This window comes from Corylus avellana, chromosome ca1, assembly GCF_901000735.1.
Source record: "Corylus avellana chromosome ca1, CavTom2PMs-1.0".
NCBI classification, from domain to species: Eukaryota; Viridiplantae; Streptophyta; class Magnoliopsida; order Fagales; family Betulaceae; genus Corylus; species Corylus avellana.
Genome location: NC_081541.1, coordinates 1,966,940 through 1,988,476, shown reverse-complemented (window position 1 = coordinate 1,988,476; position 21,537 = coordinate 1,966,940). Strand labels below are relative to the sequence as shown.

General features: G+C 32.2%; 1 pseudogene; it reads right to left on the bottom strand.

Annotated features, from left to right (window-relative positions):
- Window positions 1-9,846: 9,846 nt before the first annotated feature.
- LOC132167014 (cyclic nucleotide-gated ion channel 1-like) lies at window positions 9,847-16,852 on the bottom strand (annotated as a pseudogene).
- Between the last annotated feature and the right edge of the window lie 4,685 nt (window positions 16,853-21,537).

Sequence of the window (21,537 nt, the reverse complement as noted above, 5' to 3'; positions counted from 1 at the left end):
TTTTGTATTTCTGTCTTTTTGATATATATAGTGTTGACATGTTACATTTCTAATATATCACTTTAAGCACATATTTATGAACTTTTATAGATATTTTTTGTGAAACATATATTGTGTGAATTACCAAATTTTTAGGGTGGAAACAATTTTTAGGACGCCAAAAAAATTTTAGCGGCAACCCCAATATAAAATGGCTGGCTTCGCCACTGCATGCCTCCCACATGCCATTTCATCGCAGCCACCCAAAATTTCATCACCTTCCCACCATCTGAATAGCCTTGTAGTCCTTCAAAACCCAAACCAAAATAAGCCCCAAAACATATCAGACATACAAAATTAATCAAAGGGAAATTATATATAAACTCCTTAGGTTAACGCGTTTTTTTTAAAAACTCCCTGAATATTTTTTTTTTTAGAAATTTAGTCCTTGGATAACTCGAAACTACTAGAAAACTCCCTACCGTCAATTTTTGTTAACTGCCGTTAGTCCACTCAAAACTCCCCGTTTTATCTGATTAAAATATTAATTTTTTTATAAATTTAATTTTAAAAATTTAAATCTTAAAAAAAAAAAAAGGTGGCCGCCACCCCCCCAACCCCTATTGGGTGGCCGTAAGCCACCCCATGGGTGGAAAGGGGTGGCCACAGGCCACCCAAACCACCATGGGTGGAGGGGTGGCCTGCTGAGACCACCCCAAACCCCAATGAGGTGGCTACAGCGGCCACCTTTCCGCCATGGGGTGGCTCGAGCCACCATGGGTGGTATAAACCACTGGGGGTGGGCAAACCACCCCTAGGGTGGCTTACGGCCACCCCATAGGGGTTGGGTTTTTAAGATTTAATTTTTTTTAATAATTAAATTAATAAAAATTTAATATTTTAATCAGATAAAATAGGGAGTTTTGAGTGGACTAACAGCAGTTAACAAAAATTGACGGTATGAGTTTTTTAGTAGTTTCGAGTGACCCAAAAACTAAATTTTTTTAAAAAAATACCTAGGAAGTTTTTTTTAAAAATGTGTTGACTTAAGGAGTTTATATATAATTTCCCTTAATCAAAACAAAAACTAACCCAGGGTCCCCAAGAGTCTCCACTGTTTCTCCAAAAATCAACCCCAATCACCGAAAATCATTCAAAGAAAATACCCATTCATCTATATAGGAAATTAAGCCCAAATCAACAAAAGACCCATTTATCTCAGCCCCACCTTCGTCACCACAGCGGTGGGCTGTGCTCGGACTGTGAACACAAAGAGGAGAGATTTGGGAGAGAGGGAGGAGAAAGGCGAGAAGGGAAAGAGAGAGACAGGGAGAGAGAGAGAGAGAGAGAGTGTGAGATAAAAGAAAAGAATAAACACAATTGCTTGTAGTGTGAACTATACAATTTGGCATTCTACCAGAAAAAACTACAATTTGACCATTCTGATGGAGCGAAAAAAAAAGTACACAAATAGTTAAATTTGAATATAACGATGAATTTAAATACTCTTTTGGTACTCTTTTGGAGATGTTCTCCCCTACTACTAAACAGTAACATACCAATGCCAAATAAGTCCATTTATATATATAAAAAATAAGTTGTTGTGCAATAAATTTGCAAATTGACAAAAACGACAACTCACATGAGGATCGAGTTAAAAAGGTGATTGAGATATATATCCGTATGTAGTTGTGCAATTTGCTAATTGACGTCATTGTTGCTGAAGTCATAGCTAGAACATGCATGCGTGATCGATGGAGGACAAAATGCGTAATGCCCTCGACCAAAATTGCAGTTCTATTTATCTCTATAACAGAAGTAATCAACTCGTGGGATTCAACCAATTCCAAGTAGAATATTATCTTAGAATAATCTCAAAGGATTGGATCACTTGGTGAAGGCTTTGAAATTTAGTGATTAATTTCATCAGGTTTAAGGTTCAAATGTTTCAACTTTAAGGACTAATGCAACTTGACTTAGTGGAATGTAAAGAAAACAGTACAAAAATAAAGATAAATAATTCTTAGATATTGAATCTATCAAGGATCTAGGAATTCTTCTTAAAATAATAAAGTCTATCTATAATTCTAAGGAAAATATAAAGAAATCTCGACTCTCTAATCTCTTATTGAGAAAAACTGAAATAATAATCAAAGCTATGTTTCTGGAAGCTAAAATTATAGACTCTCAAAACCCTAAACCTAAAATAAAAGAAATAAAGTCGGTTTAAGCCAAAACACAGCTACGCATCGGGACGGGACAAGTAGCTGTTCGGACGGGGGCGAACTGAAATCATAAAAATGCGAGAAAAATAACATAACGTCCGAACAAGACTGCGAAGTGGACGTTCTGACTGCTCTCTGTTTGACATTCAATCTGCAACAGTTGAGTACACAAAATGACGCTGATTTGGAAGGGTTCTTCATCATTAAAGTATTTATATATTGTTGTAGAATACCACGTGATAAGGAACTTTTAAAATGAATCTACCACTTGTCAATATTAAAAGATGTTAGTATTCTCGTACTTATCTCTTTAGCACTCTTTAGTCACAAAGGCTAGAAGAGACATTAAGGGCAAGTTTGGCAAAAGATCTTGATGGTCCGGTATATTCTTCAAAAAATTCAAAATTTTTAATATTTTTATTTTTTATATTACATTAATCAGATTAAACTACTATTTAAATAAAAAAATTATTACAAAACAATTTTTTTTTAATTTTCTATATCAAATATTTTTATTTTTTCTCACATAAATTAATTTTGACTACAGTGCCAAGGTCCAAATCTTTTTACCAAACAGGCGAAAGTAAAGAGTTAAAAAAAGTGCGTGTAAATGATGTAAGGGCATATGTAATCTTTTTTTGTCTTTATGTCTAGGCACTTTTCAATAAATTAGTGCAACCTAACTTGCAATAATATATCTCATCCTTTCTTACGAATTCATCTTCTCCTTTCCCTCCTTGCTCTAACTTGGAAAACAATTCGTGAATTAACAAAAATATTACCACTGACATCACGTGATTCACGTTGCAATTAAAAACTTTCCGGTAGTAGTTTTTAGTTGGCAAATGAAAACTTTGGCCCTAGCTAGCCCCTATTACATGCAATCGTATTGTTTGCCAATGGAACGGACTGGTCCTGTACCGGGCCTCTTTATCAATCTCTCAAAAAAAAATACCTTCACCTCAAAATTAATCTCAATATTCCTACTTTTTATGCCACATTAATCATTTTTTTTATTATTATTCAAATAAAAAAAATCACTACAAAACAATTTTTTTTACATTTTTTCATATAAAATATATTTTTTCACTTTTCCCTACAAAACATTTTTACTAAAACCAATCAAACTCATATTCTTAAAAAGGCACTACAGTGTCGGCCCTGGGCCCTGGCCACTTGGCAAACACTATCTACAATTATAGGTTTTGAAGGTGAAGCGTACATTGCACGCCAAATCCCCCCGCGTCCATTTTGACAAGTGAGAGAAATTCGGCATCCAATTTTCATTCTTTTGACTTGGAGAACTGTTAGGGAACCAAACAAATGGACTCAGAATTTTTTTTAAACTGACGTGGCAGACTGTGAATAGCAGATAAGAGAGAGAAAATTACATTTTTTTAAATTTAAAAACTCATAACACATCAATTTAGTAAATTTTTTGAGTTCATTTGTTTGACTCTCTAGCACTAGCCTTTCACTTGTCTTCTTAACTTTTAAGAAAAAACTACCGTCGATTGGAGTATCACCGTACCAGGTTGTAGCATCACCTGCTACCGTTGATTTGTTATTCCCACTTTTTCGGCGCTTCATTACTCATAATTCTGTACGCGTATGGATATCACATACGTACCACAAATAAAAAATAAATAAATAGCACGAGAATTGAGTCTTTTTTTATCTACGTAATTTGTATAAAAATATGTGTCCATGATGCTAAACGCATCGTTTGCACACTCCTCAGTTGACCAATCAATTTCATCTCTTTTGAACATGCCAATAAGTAATAAGTGGGGGAGCTAGAATTTCTGTTCTCTAGGGATAAGATGAAAAAATAGATTAAAAATATTAAAAACTACAAGTAACAATTTAAACAAAATTTAATTATAATTTAAAACATATAAATGAAACTTACAATTTATTTTTTCACTCCTACTGCAAAATTCTTGACATTGTCAATTATCAAAGTTTACGAAATATGTTTTGATAATTAAGGCTCATTGGATAACAAGTTTCTTGATAATTTATTAAGTTGTTGACTTATGCAGTTATTTTGTTACATGTGAAACATTTCTGTGTTTTACAAATTAATAATTTTGATGTAGTGTTGGATTAAACATTAATTTCGTGGGTTGAAGATGCCGAGTGAAGGGCTCTTGCATGTTGTCAAGTTTGTGTTGAGTAGTTAGAAGGTGTTTGAAAGTTGTAATATTTCTCCTTAAAAGTTTTGTGATTGTATCAATGATATTTAATGTGAACGCACTACGAATAATACTCCAAATTAATTAATTAAATTAATTTTAGGATGGTTACAACCACTACTTTGGAATATGGTCAGGAATGAGCCAAACAATTAAGTAGGGGCAAAACTGCCCGCCAAAAATTTTAACAACCTCGAAATAAGTTGTTAGTGCAATAAATTTGCTAATTGACAAAAACGACGACTCACATGGGGATTGAGTTAAAAAGGTGATAGAGATATATATCCGTACGTAGTTGTGCAATTTGCTAATTGACGTCATTGTGGCTGAAGTCATAGCTACAACATGCATGCGTGATCCATGGAGGACAAAATGCGTAATGCCCTCGACCAAAATGGCAGTACTATTTATCTCTATAACAGAAGTAATCAACTCGTGGGATTCAACCCATTTCAAGTACAATATTATCTTAGAATAATCTCAAAGGATTGGATCAATTGTAGAAGGCTTTGAAATTTAGTGATTAATTTTATTAGGCTTAAGGTTCAAATGTTTTTGAGTGCAAATAATTTTTTAAAGCTACGTCAGGCGGCAAAGTCTTGTAAAACAATTGTCCAAAACTTTTGTAAAATGACAATTTTTTTTTTTTTTTTTTAAATTTTTTTCTAAGGAATTGTTTCTTTTAGGTTGGCTTAATAATTTTTGACACAATTCGCGAACTCGACATGATCCTAACACGAAATTGAAAGGTTATGGTTGAGGAGTCTAACTCGTTTAATTAAATAGATCAGGTTAATGTTAACTTATGTCTTATATCCATGCTTCAACACAATCCAAATTCGACACGCAACATAATAACGAGCAATTTTTGACATGACCTATAGACCAAACACAAGCCCAATACAAAATTAAACAGTTAATGTTAAAGAATTTGATATGTTTAATTAAATTGATCATATTAAAATTGACCTTGATAATTTATACACACGTCTCGACATAATTCGAACCTAACATGCAAACACAGATTGCAACCCTTACCTTAGATCTGTAGCAACATTCTACCTTTTTATTATTATTAGTATTATTTTGTTTTTACAAAAGTAGCCTTTTACTTTGGCAAGTCTAAATGCAATTTAAATTTTCGAGCACTTTTAATACTACTCAAGACGCTGTAAAGGCACAAATTCGGCTCGTTCACAGTGTACAAAAGCTCTAGCGAAGCTCAAGCTTGTGACGACCTTAGGAATCTCGGCTTGACTCGGCTCGGCTCGCTAAAGAAAAAATCCTGTAAAAGCACTTGGCTCGACTCAATAATGAGATTATTAGAGAGAAAATGACATTTTGTCATTTTATTTCTCCGCACAAGACTAATTCCATCTCTCCAAGTGGCCTTCTAGATTTCCTTACGATAAGATAGAAGTGAGATATAGTTTACTTTGTTACTGTTTTTGAATCTATACTGTATTTTTTATTTGGGCTTTATTGTTGGGGTGCCCACCCCTTTATTGTTGATCAATTCCATGCAACCCATTTTCCCTTATTTGTTTAGAAAAAAAAAAAAAAAAAAGAAGTATAGTTTCATGTCCACGATTGATTCATTTAATAACCGAGTCACGCACAAGCCGAGCTTATCGAGCTAAGCCCAAGTGAGTTTACGGATAGCTTTGTTTGTTTACAGCTCTACTCATGTCACGTCATGTGTCATGCTTTTTGCCTAAAGAAATCAAATCTCATGCCTTTTTTTTTTGGTTTTTAATTACTTTTGTATTTTTTTTTTTTTTTATTTATTTTTTTTTTAAAGTAAGGAAAAGTCTACATACCTTCTCAAACAACCACTCAATTGACAATATTCATCCAAACTACCAAAAAATGTTAATGTCCCTACTAATGACGAAAATACCCTTGATAAAATTAAAAATAATTTGTTTTGTAAAAAAAAAAACTAAAAAATAAAAAATGAAAATGAAAAAAATTGTTTTTTAAAGAATTTTTTTTTTTTTTTCAAATTTATATGGGTATTTGTTTTATTGACAAAAAATTATAGTTATTTTTGTTTTTTTGCTCTTTTTAGAAATACATTAACAATTTTTTTGATAGTTTGAGAAGAACATTGTCCTAATTAAAAGTTTGAGATGATATTATTTATTAAGTAAGAGAGTGATAATTTGAGATAAACGTGAACTTTCTAAAAAATAAAAAAAAAATTAGTACTTTTATTTTGTATAGCTGGAGGTTTGGAGCATTTAAGTGGTTCAATTCACAAGTCAAGTCCATGAGACATTTTTTTGTTTGTCTTAACAGTGGACATGACAATTTTATAGAAAAATTGGACCACATGAGACATTATTATTTTTTGTCTAGATTGCTGGGGCATTTACCCCTCTCGACCCCCTTCGATCCGCCCTTGTGTGCCACGTAGTTGTCTTAGTAAATACCGGATGTACGAATAATTAGCAATGTCGGACCATCAACAGTGAAGTTGGGCTGTCTTTTTTTTTTTTTTTTTTTTTTTTCTCTAATTGAATGAAGGAAAAGGACTACAGGGGAGGATCCTTCCCATTTCTGATCCGGATGGAAGAGAGAATAGGCGATCCTGTGGGAATGCTTCCAAAAACAAGATGGGAAGCGGCCCATTTAGCTAGAGCATGTGCCCTAAAGTTGGCACTACGTGAAACCTTCAAAGCATTCCAACTTTGAAAAGAAGCTAAAACTACACTAATATCAGAAGCATTCCAACTTTGATCCGTCTTGGATAGAGAAATCTGCGGAAAAGGCCAAAAGCCAACTAACCCCAATTGGAATTCATGCTCGCATGGCTCCACAACTTTTTTATTTATTTATGACAGGAAATTTCCACAAGGAGATAAGTAGCAATGTCCTTCGAACTTATCCCTCCAAAATAAATTTGGGACCCATATATTGCTTAAATCATTGACTTCTTACAAAAAAAGGTATGACTTGAAGGATAGTTTACACTTAGCAAATTTTAAACTTAAGATCTAAAAGGTGATAATTGGCTGTGTTTGGGAAACGGCCGGGCCGGACCGGACTTAAAAATTCAAAAAATTCTTCTAAAAAACAATCATAATATTTTTATTTTTTATTACTATTTAAATAAAAAAAAATCACTACAAAACAAATTTTTTTTACTTTTTTATACAAAATATTCTTACTTTTTTTTTCTTATATCAATCAAATCTATTATAATACTGTTTCACTTCCTTTTTCCATTACATTGCCAAACACAGCCATGCTAGACAACTAAGCCAACCCTTTCTTTTCCTTTTCTTTTTCATTTCCACTCCCTTCACTTTCTTTTAACAATTCAATTTGACGCTGAACAGTTTCAACTTCTTTTCAAGGTAATATATATATATAGTTGAAACGTATTAAGAACACATAAAAAATGGAAAATAAATGATCAATGACAATGGAAAAAAAAGAAAAAGAAAAAAAGACTCAAAAGAGAGATTCCAGTGTCTTTAATTATTGATTTCAATACTAACAAAAAGATGAAACAATAATACCAAAAAAAGAGCTTCTAATATTCGTTATTAGAAGAAAGAGGTCAACATGATAAATCTCGAGTTTGCATACATGTATTTAGATCTAAATATTGTTCTGAAGCCAAAACAGACTCGTAAGAAAATTGTTCTGGACATTATAAGAGCCAAATCAACCTATATTTGAAAAAAAAAAAAAGGTTAAAGAGTGTTTCTTTCTTTTGCTTATTATTATTATTATTATTGTTATTGTTCTGTTTTCCTTTGGGCCATAACTTATCCATCAAAATAAGAGCTTTCTAAATCTCGGCCTCGTAGGCTTTATGGGATAACCTATTATAGGAGATGTTTCGAGAGCATCTCACCGACAAAGACATTGTGGCTCCTGTCAAGTGGACCGAAACTAATTCTGTGGTTAGGATTTTGTGCCACCAATCCAATGCAACTTCAGAGTAAATCGACCGGTTGGGTCTAGGACCATAGTAGGCCATTTTATGGAGGCAATGGGTAATGGGTTTCAGCACAGATGATGGCGGAATATGGGCAGGAAAAAAAAAAAAAAATCTATTATTAATTTCTTCTTTGTGAATGCTCGGTGATTGTAGATTTTGTTATATATGCGCGTTGAATACCAATTTTAAACACATTGCGAAATCTATCATTATTTTTTCAAATTAAATAGTCAAATTAGCATACAAAATAAACTCCCCCAAAAATAATCAAGCAACTTACAATTAAGCAAGACACAAAGATTTTTTACGTAGAAATTTTCTCTAATGCAAAAAGAAAAATCGTAGGACCTAATACAGTTAAATATTTCATTATCAACAATAATGAGTTTATAATGTTTTATTTAGAGAAATATTTAGAGTCTACCAACACTTCAAGAATATATGCATTCTTGAATTATTCATAAATTTGTCACTCTAAAAATTAGGTATGAGCAACCAAGCAATTGAAGAAGAAATCCAACTATTAATATTAGTTACTTATCGCCAAGAACAACGTACTAAAATTTCATCAAAATTAGACCACAAACGGTCCTCCTATATCTAATCGAAGTGATTATGTAAATTTTTTTTGTTTTTTCAAAAAAACAAACGCACCGTGTGTTACTTTATACTACAAAACAAAGGGCTTATTTTGTAGCCCATGGGATTGGTCCCACATAAGAGGGACCACCCAACAATTATTTGTCACATATACAGCTAAGCTTTGAATTTCAATTGCAACACTGGTAACTTCCTAGAGATTACCACTAATGTTCTTCAAGTCCATCTCTTTGTTTTGGTGAAATTCATTTTTGTTGGTCCCAAAGCCTATACTGCTATGTCAAACTTTCATTTTCAATAGCCGTATATATGAATCACCTCCTCCTTATCTAATGCTGGGCAGTAATTATTATAATTCTCTCCTAGCATTTGCCCACGATATTTTTTTAACCCTTTATTTTGTGTGCGTGTGCATGCATGTGTGTTTTGTTTTCTTTTTTCACCTTCCTTTATGCAGGGTAAAAATGCACATGAATTATAAATTCTGAGTGGGATTAAAGGGTTTAGGATTTGGTATGCAGGGGAAGTTGCATCATGTTGAACAAAGGAAAACATATTGTGAAGGCTAGCTGTTTCATTCTTGAATGGGATCTTACAAAGCAGCTCCATAAAGATGAAGGCATATATGAATTGAAGCCTCCTGTACCCATGTCCAGCCACCTGTTTTAGTGTAAGCCCATCTCTGCTCATATTCAGTACGTAAATAATTCTCCTTGTATTATATGCAGCAACATTATTGGGCCTCAAGATGTTGATGTGGTAATTAGTTTAACCAGCATATGGAACCAAACAACTAACACCTTTATCACGGGCAAATTAACCAGTGTAGTATACAACTTAATTAACACAAAGACATTTTGGGTCAGGAGAATTTTCATTTATCTTTTCTTTAGGCGCGGCGAATTGCTTGTACAAAGCCTTCTGCAATAGAAGCTGCTTTGGACGCTGCTAGGGAACACCTGGAAACTAGACTTTTCAAGTCACTGGCCGTTAGAACAAAAGCTTCAACTTTTGTAAGGGTTTTGACAGTTGTGGTAGAGATTGGAAGCTCCGATAGTTTGGGAGAGGGGGAGCCGTTGAACCGGCCCCACTATAGAAGTTCTTCTCCGTAGAAGTCACCTTTTTCAATACATTGAGGGCTTGAGGAATTGCCCTCACCATTCTCACCATTATTGGCTTTGAAGCACCATACACTGCCTTGCGTAATGAAGAGCATCGCATCAAGTGTTTCTCCTTCCCGGAGAATGTAGCTCTCCTCATTGTAGTACAATGCCTTGAGAGATTCACAGATCAATCGCAGCAGATATTCACTTTCATTATTAAGGATTTGCACCTAGATTGCAAACAACGAGAATAATAATGAGAACTAAAACGACTTGCATGATAGAATTCATATTTTAATGTGGTTCGGTCAACGACCTACATCCACAGATAAAGCCCATAGGGCTACATTAAGCTCTTATTGAATGAATTGTTTACAATACAGAATGCTCTATTTATAGAGCTTACATATAAATGTAATCTTAATCAAATCCTTAATTTAGGGTGATCAAATCATAATCAAATCCCTAAATTAGGCTAATCTAATCTTCATCAATTATAATCAAATCCCTAACTTTAGGGTCATTCAAATATATACTCTAAGATCCTCCCTCAAACTCAAGGTGGAAGATCCTGAAACCTTGAGTTTGATTTTTTTTTTTTTTTTTTGAGATAGCAAAACGATACAAAAGAGGGCCATCTATGGTCCAAAAAAGAGAGTCAACTTTGAGCTAAAATGAGAGCCAACTATGAGCTAAAGTAGGCTTGGGTTTTAAACAATACCACGTAGCCAAATAAAAGGAGAGCCAACTTTAGGCTGAAGTGAGAGCCAACTATGGGCTGAAATGCCCTGAGTTTTAACCAATACCACAAAGCCGAGCAAAAATAGGCCAACTATGGGCCAATGGATGGGCAACTTTGCATCTTTTGATGGGCAACTTGGCCTTTTTTTTTTTTTTTCTTTTTTTTTTTCATTCATTTTCATTCTTTTTTGTTTTGTTTTGTTTGTTTGTTTTTTTTTTTTTTTTTCATTCATTTTCATTCCTTTTTTTTTTTGTTTTTCTGGTTTTGTTTTCTCTCATGCATTGCATCAGCAACATACATTTTTTTTTTTTTTTTTTGATATACAATAATAGAATGAACAATCTACTACCAAATCACTCAATAAAAATTCACCCAATTGCCCCATCGATTTGTGGATGCTCTTTGAATCCCTTATTGCCTTCAAGATGTCGATCTTTGCAAAAAATTCTCACTACATCACCCACCAAAGGCTCATTGTCACACTTGCTGTGTGGGTTGTTTAGGCTGGAACACGATCTTGCAGGGAACAAGCAAAGCCAACAGGGTCAAAGAAGAACTGGATGTAAATCAAACTAACTTCACCTTGAAAATTTGTGAGCAGAGCAAGAGAAGAATCATGATAGGCAAAAAGAAATGAATGAAAGAATCATGATAGGCAAAAAGAAATGAAATCCACAGGATAGTTATGATCGAATTTTGGCGTTAGCCAACAGCTCTGATATCATGATAGAATTCATATTTTAACGTAGTTCGGTCAACGACCTACATCCACAGATAAAGCCCATAGAGCTACATTAAGCTCTTATTGAATGAATTGTTCACAATACAGAATGCTCTATTTATAGAGCTTACACATAAATGTAATCTTAATTAAATCCCTAATTTAGGGTGATCAAATCATAATCAAATCCCTAAATTAAACTAATCTAATCTTCATCAATTATAATCAAATTCCTAACTTTAGGGTCATTCAAATATATACTCTAACATTGCAATGGCCAAGGCCATTTCTGTCATTGACAATGGCCGAAAGCTTAAAAGAAAATAAAAATTGCTCACTTTTCTTAGCATGAGTAAGCAAAAATGACGCTTGATCTCCTTTGTAAGATAATTGGAAGGTTGAGGGATCGGTTTCTCCATAACAAAATCTTTATTCTGTTCCATTCTGTGCTGTATGTAGGAGATGATCCGCCCTGTCATGTCAGAAGGGAGCTGGTTTCTAGCTATCCAAAATTCTATGGGTCTCATATTGCGTTTAATTGCCTTCGACTTCATAGCTTCCATTTTTATAATTTTTAACATTTTTAAATTCTCAGCTGCCATTTTTAACTTCTTAGCTTCCGTTTCCGACTTCTAGATTGCCATCTGTATGTATGTCTATTATACAAGTTTGGTTTATCAAATTAGAGAAAAATGATGAATTTAATAATTTATACTAATGACTTATGTTACATATTACACATCCATTCTATCACTATCTGTTAGAACACATAATAGTATAGAACTCTCACACTTAAGATAATAACAAACTGTAGATAAACCCAAGAGGTTATTATATGTAATTAGAATTCATCCCTGTAATTATCTCTTATCTCTTCTTATCTCTTATCTCTTAGTATTAGTTATCTCTTATCTCTTTGTATCCTAGTTCAAGTATAACTAGAATACTTGTATTATTATAAATATCAATACAAACCACCTAGAGTGGTAAGCATTCAAAGCAGTCTTAGAGTTGGTTTACTTACATGAGTATTTTAGAGTTCGTTTACTATTCTATTATACTAACGTCTGTGATACATCTTAAATTAGCCATTGTTAAAAAGAAAACAACAAAACTTTATAGTGATCAAAATTTCTAATTAAAAATGGATGTTGTCGAATTTCATAAATTTTTGAATCTACAAAGACCTAATAAAAAATTAGTCTATGTAGAAAACTTTCAAGTCTAATTAACCTTTCCAAAAATATAAATAACAAAAATTACATAGTCTAAACTTTAAAAATAAAAAATAAAACACAGCTTGCACAAATAACCAATTAATGAAGTTATAGTTGTGGTAGTTTCTTCCTTAAAACAATAATTGATCTTGGTACACTCTGGGACGATTCCCTCACCATTCTCACCATTACTGGTTTTGAAGCAACATACACTGCCTTGCGTGATGAAAAACATCGCAGTAAGTGGTTCTCCTTCTCGGAGAATGTAGCTCTCCTCATTGTAGTACAATAGCTTGAGAGATTCGCAGATCAATCGCAGTAGATATTCACTTTCATTATTAAGGCTTTGCACCTAGATTGCAAACAACGAGAATAAGTCTAATATAGAAATGATTATACGAGTGTGTATGGATAATATTCAACATCAAGCACTAAAACAACTTGCAATGGCCAATTAAGCCACTTCCATCATCGACATTAGTTTACTCTCTTCAAAGCAAAGAGTACTGACAACGGTCTTCAACATGAATGCTAAAATGGGGTTTTTGGATCATGAAAAGGACAACAGAAAGATAATTGTAGAGAAGAAATTTGTATTTTTGATGTGTTTTCAATTGTACAATGGAATGATCTATTTAGAGTTGAATGATGCCCTAAAAGAGAGGAAATACAATAATTACAAAATAATATAAAATCGGCATATTTACAATAATAAGGAAATTAACTTAGCAACCAAGCCAAGAGTAAGGACCAAGCAAAGAGAGGATTCATAATATTCTAACAATGAACAACAACACCTTAAATATCAATTCAATTCTTTAAAGTCGTATTGTTTATCCATTTTTATACTATATTTACACATTTCCAACTTTTTATTTTTTATTACATTCTCCCAAAGAAAATATATATATATATATATTTTCAAAAGCTTAAAAGAAAAAAAGAAGAAGAAGAAGACTCACTTCTTTTAGCAGGGGTAGGCAAAGATGGCGCTTAATCTCCTTTGCAAGATTTATATTAGAAAGATGAGGGATCGGTTTCTCCGTATCAAAATCTTTATTTTCTTTCAGTCAGTGCTGTATACAAGAGATGATCCGCTCTTTCATTTCATCAGGAAGCTTGTTTCTAGACATCCATAACTTTATGTCTAATTCTTTATGTTTCATATTTTGTGTAATCTTCTCCGACTTCTCAGTTGCTATCTGCATGTATGTCTATCACCCAACAAGTTCGGTTTATCAAATTGTAAAAAAAAATGATGAATTTAATTATTTATAATAATATTTTAATACTAAAATATACGATTGACCTTCTAATAATTAAGATTGTAATGTTTTAAAAAAATTTAACTATCAAAATTAGTAATTAATAAATCTTTTGTTGAATTTCAGAAATTTTTGAATCTACAATATTTCTGCACAAAAATTAGTCTATGTAGAAAACTTTAAACTCTTATTAGCCTTTGGAAAAATAGAAGGAACACAAATTACATTGTCTAAGCTAAAAAATAAAAAATAAAATTCTAATACACTTTCCCAATCGATAAGGCCGAACACTTTTTGCTAGCTCGTGCCTTATGGCCTGCTTGTAACAGCTTGCACATGGTAAGCAATGAAGTTATAGTCGTAGCAGTGTCTTTCTTAAGAGAATAAATTATAAATAATTAAATGCTCCTCCCCTATGGAATGCGTACTTGGATCTCTCAATTTCAAATGAAATTGAGAGAAACAAGTTAATTATTTTTATGGGACAATTTTATCATTTTATTTTTTTTAACAAACATATCCTCTTAAAACAACTAAATCAACTAAATGAATCACAATCAAATGGAGAGGGTCCTTCTCCAAGGAATGCTAAGCTGAGCTGACACTAGTGATATGGCTTGAAAGTCAATGACCACAGAGACAGATCTGGGAGCCACACAGTGGTCATTACAGATCTTGCAGCCATATAGTCTAGACTCTAGATACAGATTTCAGATTTGGCGACCACGTCGGATTCTTTGTCCACTCACAGCAAGTGCATGTTGTGTCCTTCTATGCATACAGAGACCATCTGATCTAACGCTCACATGCATAATTATATGAATAAGAGGACTGAATCTTAAAAAAATAAAAATAAAAATGACGAGCACAACCTGCACGGTACCGATGAAGTACAAAAAAGATCGAAATATTAGCTGAGAAGCAGTTTTCCCAGAAATAGGTATTTGTTTGAAGGTTTTGACCGACAGAACTGCAAGATTGGAGAATTATATATAATGTATAAGATAATAACCTAAATCAATGTGTAACATTATATGCTTATTGATAATAACCAACTATTATGGAGCGACAAAGAGTTCAATATGTGCAAACCTCAAATTTCGGAGGCCCCACCAAAAACAGTGCATGATCTTTGGAAGAATATTTGTGGACGAGATAGTACCAGATTGAAGGGCTTCAAGATATATTCCAAAGTCAACAAGTGTTGTATTTGATGATTGTACAGGACAATCATCATCTAAAAATGTGTAATTTCCTAAATTGCGACCACATTTAAAAGAACTTGGTGTGCATCCAATATGATTTTCACAAGTTATGTGCCAGCAAACCATCTCTCGTTTGATAGAGAAAGAGTACCAAACGGCACCAAATACCTAAAAGACCAGCAAGTTTGAGAAGAAAAGAATTCAGCTGATTATTTTCTAGATAATCCCCATATATATATATATATATATATACATTTTTTTGGGCTCTTTATACCCGAATTACAAAAGTCAACTAGTCATTACCATTAAGTAAGCATAAGTTACAATTATACCTGGATAAAAAAAGAATGAGCACAATAGAAAAATATTCACAATGTATGCTTGTGATTAATTATCGAAGTATATTATTTTCATTTGAAATGTAAAGTTTTAAGAAGAAATCCGACGAAAGACTGAGAAAAAAAATAAAGATGGGTTAATCAATAATCTTACATGGCTGATAAGGATGTATAGAAAAATATAAAATGCAGCTTTAATCCATACTCTTCGGGCAAGTTCTCTGGAACTTTCGATAAGATTCCTCCATGATAGGTAGATTCGGAGAACTCTTGGCACATATTGCAACATAACAAAGGCGTTTAGGAACCTCCTTGCGTCCAAAAATTTTGAGCTTCTCATTTTTGAAAATATAATTGGAACTAAAACCTGGACAAATTACAACGAGCAGCATGCGTAAGATCTACTACTTATGCATGTATGACATTGTTTGTTCAAACAACATATATAGGATCGATGTGTAACTCAGTGGGAATGAATCCACGTATATATATATATCTTCATACATTGCAGCTACGTACACTTGACAAAAAAAAAAAAAAAAAAGGGAAAATATTCTTTAGCCCTCCAATCAATCACCAATTTTACGTACAATTATTCTCGCATAATATACCATTGTGTGTCAAATTATACATTTTTGTATTTTCCTCTCCAAAATACATTTGAAGTTATTAATAAATAAAATCTAAAAATAATCATTTGAAAAAAAAATAATAATAATAAGAGGGCTAAGTAAAGGGTCATCCCTTTTTGGTGTTTTTAGTTTTTTTTTTTTTTTAAATAATTTTAAATGTTCAAATGGCTATCTTTAATAAATTTAAGGGTATTTTGGGAAGACAAATGTAAAAGTACCTAATTTGATATATGGTGGTAATATGGGAGACCCTAATATCACTTTTTAAAGTCTAAAGGTTTAAGTACAAAATAAGTAATGGTTTAGGGATATATTCACAAAAAACAGTTCTTTTAGGAAGAAAAATAAAATTCCCTAATACCTGTGGGATTGAAGAATAGCGAGGATGTCAATTGCGAAGTACGTCATCAAGTACCTCTTTGCTATTAATTGAGCATTTGTAACAATCTCAGTTCGTCCAGATATACGGCAAGCGTCCTTGTCTATATAAGGACAAACAAATTCCAAAATGATATTCACAAAATAAATCATATCGAAGACCGATCGCAAACAAATAGTTGTGATCTTTAATCTTCTGTCTAACGCAACATACTTGTTAGCTTGGTTGATGACAGGAAGGGAAAATAACAAAGGGTCCACTGATACTGCAATCACGCAAGACACTACAAACATCGCATGCCACTTAAAAATGAGCCGCCTCGCTGGGTCAAGATTTGTTTTGTTTCCTCCTAAATCAACTCCATCATCCTAGGAACCTAATTGCTTCTCACTATCCGACTTCCTGAGCAGATCGAACATAACAAGCAAAAAACCATGTTAATATTTTTATATCATTTTCTTAATTTCTTAAAACTCATGTAGTGATAGTGGGACCAAATAGAATGTGTTAGATCCTATAATCTTAGGTGTGCTTACAATATAAAAAACATAGAGCCCCGCTGCATGAAAGCGTGAAAATTTGTTAGAGTAACGTTACACATACTTTTATTTTTTTACACCAATTTCTTCACGCTAAAAGATGACTTTTATAAGACCAATTTCTTCACACCAATTTCTTCACAAAGATAGAGCCAATTTCTTCACATTCAAAGATGATTTTTAAAATTACCATTAGATTAAAATCAAATTAAATATTCATTACAAATTTAATGATAATTTTAAAAAAGTGAGACTAATACTAGCGAAAGTGAGACTATACTATATGTAGCAATATTACTCAATTTGTTAATATGTTAGTATTTGCCTTTTGGCTTACTATATATAACTCTCTTACAAACTCATGTTATTGATGTGGTAAGTGCCATTTGGTAAAGAAAAAAAAACAGTAGATTTAACTGATAATTAATACTAGCAAAAAATCACCTAATTAATTGTTAGGCAGATTGATACCTTAATAAGTCTTTTTAGCGAGCCAATAATAAAGTATATTAAGACACTACACAATCCAAAAGTTTAAGTCTATGAATTTGGGCTCCACTATGCTATATGAACTACTCACACTTTTTACATATTTCCAATGTAAAACTTCATCATTTTATATTCACACACACACATATATATATATATATATATATATATATATATATATATACTCAATTTACGTGGAAAAAAATTGCATGATAAGCGTGGATAGGTCAAACTTTTAGTTGTTACAAAGTAAGTTAATTAAGTAAAAATTTATATACTTCGTAAGATGCCATAATGGTGCCTTCAGTCATACAGAATCAGTGAAAAATATTTACAAATTACAATGTTAATTGCCATATCAATCATGTAGAGGCAACTATAGTTAGCACATTGGAAGAAGAAGATGCCAACCTCTCCCTATTCTCTGGCCGACGCCCGCGTTGACTCATAACTGACCTCCGAATTATCAATGACCCACGAACTTCTTTTATTGCCACAAAAGGCTGAATTTTGGTTCCTAAAAAATGAAAAATTGATTAGACGATACACCATGTTTTATCTATTCTAAGTGCAACCTCCCCATATAGTGCACCATAGGAATTTTTTCAGGGAAGAAGCAAAAATAATTCACTGTAAAACTCTGCAACATAAGTACATGATAATGAAGAAACAAAGATTTTTTAAAAAAATTAATTTTACCAATTTCAATAGAAATTGTAAGACCAAGAAAAAAAATGCCAGATATTAGATGGATATTTAATTGGTAAAAGGAAACCCAAAATTAAAAATATATATTATTAAAAAAACCATTATCAAACATCGTAATATATAGCATGCCGGAAGTTGAGAAATAAAACTTTAAAAAAAAAAATGAAAAGATAAAAAGTAAAAAATCGAACTTTGAGTATATATACTTTACTAGCTAGTTGATTAAAAGTAAATACGTGAGTTTAGAAAAAAAAGTAGGGGTGCAAAGGCGGGCGGTTTTTAACCGCCCGCTAACCGCTAACCGCTATAACCGCCAACCGCCTAACCGCCTAACCGTCTAACCGCATTAACCGCTAACCGCCTAACCGCCATAACCGCCTAGCGGTTAGCGGTTAGCGGTTATTGGGTCTACTAACCGTAACCGCTAACCGCTAACCGTCTTTTTATATAATATATTTTTATAATTATAATTATAAAAATATTTATACATATAACATAATCACTTGATCATTAAATCACAATTTTTTAAAAAAAATAATTAAATCACAATTTGAGTATTAATATATTATCACTATAATTTATATGATTATATCATATAATCACTTGATCATTAAATCACAATTTTTTTTTAAAAAATAGTTAAATCACAATTTGAGTATTAATATATTATCACTATAATTTATATGATTATATCACATGAGATTGATTATTAAATCATTTGATTATATAATAAAAAATTATACATATATAATATGACATAACTCATAAGTATACCAATTCATACTAATACAACAATTAAATATCTAGAGACTTATTTCCAATGTATATTATAAACCTATAAGTCTATATAAGTCTACATATGTATATGAATAATATAAATGTATAATATCAATAGTTAATCATATGATTCAATGACAATTCAAATATTTTATTCAAGACTTCAAGTGAATCATATTATTAATGTACAATGATGATATGATTCGTATAATATCAAATTAAATAATTGACATTGGATTAAACAATGACCAATGTGTTACTTATAAACATAATTTAAGTACTAATGTATTATCATTATAATTTTAGTAATTTATATATTATCACTATAATTGATATGATTATATCACATGATGACTTGATCATTAAATCATATGATTATATAATAATAAATAATACATATATAATATGACATAACTCATAAGTCATAAGTCTATAAGTTAATCATATGATTCATGTACAATGATAATCACAATTGATTCAATTGAATTAAACAATATGTTACTTATAACTACAAGTCTACAATTTAATTAAAGCATTATTAGATACTTTAGGAATTTAGGATTTAGGAGTTTGAACATTACCATTTACCATTAGATATTAAGTTCAATTAAAAGAAAAAAGATTATAAGTAAATATGATAAGAATTTAAATAATTAATCATATGAATCATATGATATAATTTAATGAGACTATATGATTATATAATATCAAATTAAGTAATTGACATTAGATTCAACAATGTGTTACTTATAATCACAATTGAAGTATTAATGTATTTTTTGAACATTTTTTAGAAAAAAGAAATTTAACCATTTTTTGAAAGAAACAAAAAAAAGAAAATTAACAATTTTGAACAATTTTGAATTTTATATATATATATATATATATATATAATTGCTTATAGTTATATTATATGCATATTGAATAATATAAATGTATAAGATAAATATTTAACTATATGATCTAATTACAATTCCAATACTTAATCAATTATTCATGTACAATGACAATGACAATGTGATTCATATAATATCAAATTAAGTAATTGACATTGGATTAAACAATGTGTTACTTATAACTACAATTGAAGTATTTTTGTTTGTTTGTAAGTTTATAAGATTAACACTTAATCATATGATCCAATGACAATTCAAATATTTATAGCAATTGGGCCCAAGAAGATATTAAAAATACAAGAAAAAAAAATGAGGGTAAAAAAAGCCCAAAAAAATAAGCCCAAAAAGCCCAAAAAAAAGCCCAATTTTAAAAAAGCGGTTAGCGGGCGGTTATCTATTTCACTAACCGCTAACCGGCCACTAACCGCTAACCGTTAACCGCTAGGCGGTTCGCGGTTGCGGTTAGTGAAATTTACTAACCGCTAGGGCGGTTACGGTTAGCGGTTATTGCCACTAACCGCTAACCGTAACCGCCTTTGCACCCCTAAAAAAAAGGGTTTCTAGAGAGAGGGGCTCTACCTTTTCTCTAGATGTTCCTTCCTCCCTTTTTATGGTACCAGTGTTCAGTATCTTCTCTGTAGGCTTCATCGGTCTCCATTTCTAACAGGTTGCTTTGGATTTAATAAGTAGATCTAGATGTAGATCTATATCCAGATCTAGTCGTTTCAACCTTAAATTTGATCGTCTTCTTCACTCAAAGCGTGTCTTTCGAAGGGATGTCTACGATGTCGTGCTCCTCCGCTGCTGCTTGTGGGGTTTTTGTTTTTGTTTTTCATTTTGTTTGCCCTGGCCTTCGGGTTGAGATGGATTTGTTGTCCTGGACTTCGGGTTGGGGATGAAGTAGATCAATGTGGGTGCTTAACTCTCATGGTTGGATTCTTAGTTAATTTCTTGTTGTTTTTTATTTATTTATTTTTGGGGTTAATAACTTTTTTGGTACCTCAGTTTTCACTTTTTTATTTTTTTTCCCCAAAGTTTTAAAACATGACAAATCTGGTACTCAACCTATGGGAAAAGACAAAATTAATACCTCCATTAATTCCATTAGTCTTACTTAACGGAATTTCCACGTGTAACTCCCATAATACGCCACATGTCCTAAAAAGTAAAAATAATTAAAATTAAAAAATATAATAAAAAAAAAACACGTGGTTGCCTAGAAAACAAGGGAAATAATGTGTTGTCGAGCTGCTAAGAATTTATTTTTATTTCAGACACTATTACATGTCCAAGTTATTTCGGGTAATTTCAAAGACTAGTTCCAAGCTTTTCTTGTTGATTTTTCTTCTTTGAAATTGATGTATTGATTTCTGAAATTTGCTAATATGCTCACCAGAAATCGTTCGAAAGTGTTAGGCCTGATATGCTGTTAGTTTTGGGAGATGTTTCGGCAAGAGGTTCAGAGTTAACAAGAGGGAAATGGGTTTCTGTGGTCCACCAGTTTCAGGGACTGTTAGGCCCGTTTCTGGGTCTTCCTTATCATGTCATTCTCGGTGACAGGGACGTCGG